Below are 4,278 nucleotides of genomic sequence, written 5' to 3'. Positions count from 1 at the left end.
CATGCTTTTATACACTGATAGATTTTATTTCAACAATTTACGGGGTTAGATTAACTCGAATCAAAACTGAAAAGTTAAGTTTCAAATTTATTGTCTCGAGATAGGGGTCTCCATGTCTATAGATAGGTCATAAATTATGTAATACCCCCTACCCGTTTTCGTCGCCGGAATAAGATACGAGGCATTACCAGATTTTACTGAATTAATTTTTCTGTTATTACGAGTTTAATTACTATTCATTTATTGAATCATACATCGGGACTAAACTGATATTAAATCGAAGCCATAAGAAATTTTTCGCAAGATCTCAAAGTTATACTTACTCTAGCCATACCAACAGCTAAGTTACAAACATTCATTTCTATGTAATATTGGTATTTAGTCTATTCATGTCATTCTTTCAAAATAAGTCATTTTCAAATACCAAAAGATATGGGTTGATAGTGTGATAAAGCTCCGACTAAATCTCCAACCTTCGAGCTCCCGAGTACTACAAAATAGAGAAAAAAGAACGGGGTAAGCACATTGTGCTTAGTAAGTTCATGCAACAAGAATTATACTTACCATATTATACACCTATCATTTAATAACGCAAGCACACATCCAATTCCCATAAACATATACCTATCACATACAAACTCAACTTTTGCAATAGTTAAGTAAACATCATATAAATTCATTACAAAGACAAATGATTGATGAGCTCATCAATTCCATATTTTTCATTCCCTTGTTATTTTTCCATATTTATCCCGTTGAATTTCTCAGAATTTCGATGGATTTTCAGAGGTACACTTTAGTGTTCAAATTCGGGTCCGTCAATTCATATTCATGTGCGCACATTTCCATTTTAGAGAGCACACTCCTTGAACCTCATCCTTACAGCGGGATTACCGGTCCAAGCTAAATCCAGAATATAAACTCATAGAGTATTGTCGGGATTACCATCAGGCTAAATCCCGCAATGACAATTACTCTAATGAGCTTGGATCTGAATTACCAGTCGAGCTAAATTGAGACCCTAATTGGATTACCCGTCGAGCTAAATCCATTTTCCACATATTCTTCGGAGGGCTATATCGAGATAGGATCACTCGTCCGGCTAGATCCTTTTACCGTCAATTCCTTTTCGAGATCCATCGAATTTTCCTTTCATTCAACTGAGATTTATTTTCTCTTTTCATCAAGAATATCAATACTTCATAAATTATCATACAATAAACATCTAAATTATATTCACATCAAGAAAAATATATTTCAAGCATTTAAGAATATAATTCAAGTTACACGAACTTACCTCGACACTTGTTCGTAACCAAAAATCTACTAATCCTGAACTTTTTCTTTTCCTCGATCTTGCTTTGTATTTGAATTTTCTAGATCTAAATAAATAAATTTAATCATTAATCTAATACTTTTCATGTTCATATGTAACATTCTCTATAATTCCATTGTTATTTGTAGTGCATTCAAAGCTGTCTCACTGAGTCACAGTCACTAAATTATTTATATCTTGAGCTACGGAACTCCAAATTAATATCCGCTAATTTTTCCTGAAACTAGACTCACATATATTCTTACCATAAAATTTTTAGAATTTTTGGTTTAGCCAATAAGTACAGTTTATTCTTTAAAGTTTCCCCTATTTCACTGTTCGACAGTTCCGACCTCTCTTCACTAAAAATTAATTATCAGAATTCGGATGATGTTTCCATTTGTTTCTTCTGAAAATAGACTCATTAAGTATTATAACCATGTAAATTATAACTCATAATCATTTTTGTACAATTTTTAATGATTTTCCAAAGTCAGAACAGGGGAACCCGAATTCATTCTGACCTTGTCTCATAAAATCTATTATATCTCATGATTTACAATTCCATTGCTTACACCGTTTCTTTTATAAGAAATTAGACTCAATAAGTTTTAATTTCATATTTTATTCATCCTCTAATTCTATCTCTACAATTTTTGGTGATTTTTCAAAGTTAGACTACTGCTGCTGTTCAAAATTGTTTTAGTGCATAATGTTAATTACCATTCTTTCCCTAAGCTTTCAATAAATGATAATTCCATCCCTGCTCAATTAACCTCTCAATTGAGCTGATTTTTCTCAACCAAAACTTTATTCTATCACTTTAAAGTACTTTATAACCTTTGGAAATCAGAATTTTAGCACTAGACTTTAATTCCAACTTTTTCACAATTAAGTCCTACAAATCAATTTCTATTGAAATTACCTAATAAAATCATCTCATAAACAAATTAAAGCTTAAATTTCATCCTATTTCATCATAAACTTCCAGCACATATTCATAGAAACTTTCAAATTCATTCATAAAATCAAAAACTAATGAATTTAGTAATAGGACCTAGTTGTAAAAGTCTTAGAAACACAAAAATTACAAGAAAAAGGCAAGGATTAACTCACTTGGTGCAAAAATTATGAAAAACCAGCTTGAAGAAACCATTAGGACATTTTTTGGCTGATGGGAATGCAGTAAAATAAAGAGAATTCTAGATATTCCACTTTAGTCCTAACTTTTAAAGTAAATTTTGCAATATTCCAATTTTACCCTTAATTCTTCAATTCTCCTGATTTTTCTCAGCATATGCCGCCCAAAATATCTTCTTTTGGGCTTATTTGCAATTTATGTCCCTCCTCATTTAACAATTGAGCTATTTAATCCTTCTAGTAACTTTTACACCCTTTTGAATTTAGTCCTTTTCACTTAATTGACTACCCAAACATTAAAATTTTCTAACGAAATTTTAATACCATATTACTAACACTTCATAAATATTTATAAAAATATTTTTGACTTGAATTCTGAGATCGAGGTCTCGATACTTTGTTTTTATCCAATTTCTTCAATAATTTCTTTTTCTAACTAACCACTAAATCGGTAAAATTCTTCTATCTATATTTTCATACGATTTTCCTATCATATCAATATTCATGCAAAAACTATTAAAATAAATTTCTCTTTAAATCGGATTTGTGGTTACGAAACCACTATTCCGATAACCTTGAATTTGGGCCATTACAAATTATTTTGGAACTTTAACTTCAAAGTTAGCATGTCTTGAGAAACTACATGTGTCTCGAGGCAAGGTCCTTTTATGTCTCGAGACCAACCTCCCCTATTTTCCCATTTTTACTTTGATGTTTGAATGTCTCGAGAACTCGAACAAGGCAAAAATCAATTAAGCTTCAATGTTCTTCTGTCTCGAGACAAAGACCACTTGTCTCGAGACCTTAGGCCCTTGAATACAAAATTTAAATGAAATTTGTTCTAGCAATCTTGAGACATGTTCTTTCTGTCTCGAGACTTAGTGACTAAATGGTCAAAATCCTACACTTTTAGGTGTCCAAAGCCTTAACCAAATGAACCTAAACATACCTCAAATGTATCGCAAAACATATTCATACAATTAAACTATCTAAACATGTTCAAATATTGCCAAATTATAACCTTCAATACATCATTACTAAACCAACCAATTTGCACATTCAAACTCACACAATTAAGCATAATTATCTAGTAATCAAAAGATAAAAATTCAACTTATATAACTTTATAGGTCACTTACCAAAAGTGTCAAATTTAACTTAAGCTACAAGCTAACTAGTCTAGGTACATGTCATATGACTTTGAACATATATATACATACAAAATGAGATGTAATGGCTTCCAAGCTGAGCTAAAGAGTTGGGTGCTTGACCACGAATTTTATTTAGCTTTATCCGAGACCTGTGCACGGAAACAAACAAACCTGTATATTGAGTAATGGTTACTTAGTGATGGTAATATAACTAGAATTCAATTACAAACATAACAAGATTTAAACAACATAAGTAACATAATAATCCAAATTAACCAACAAACCCAATTCATGTTAATACCAAAGATATGTATATACCAATAAGTCGTTTATTATTTCAACTGAATCACATCAATGCCTTACTGAACTACTCGATATAGTTTTTAATGCACCCTTAAGGTATTTGTATCTAATTTAACATATCAAATAATGTAACAATTCAACATTTTTATCTCAATTAAGCTACACATGTATACAATAAGAAATATTACATTTTTAACCCCTATTAACAAATTCAGATACAAGAACGAATGCTCGGATCAATTCACCATCACACTAAATACGCATCGAAGTTCTAATTGGACATAAGTCCACCAACCCCACCAACCACACTAGAATGCACTTGTACCCCAGGGTGTTTGAGCTAGTGATACGTTCTTGACCGTCAAGGTA

Source organism: Gossypium raimondii, chromosome 12, assembly GCF_025698545.1.
Source record: "Gossypium raimondii isolate GPD5lz chromosome 12, ASM2569854v1, whole genome shotgun sequence".
Lineage (NCBI taxonomy): Eukaryota > Viridiplantae > Streptophyta > Magnoliopsida > Malvales > Malvaceae > Gossypium > Gossypium raimondii.
Note: the sequence above shows the minus strand (reverse complement) of the source record.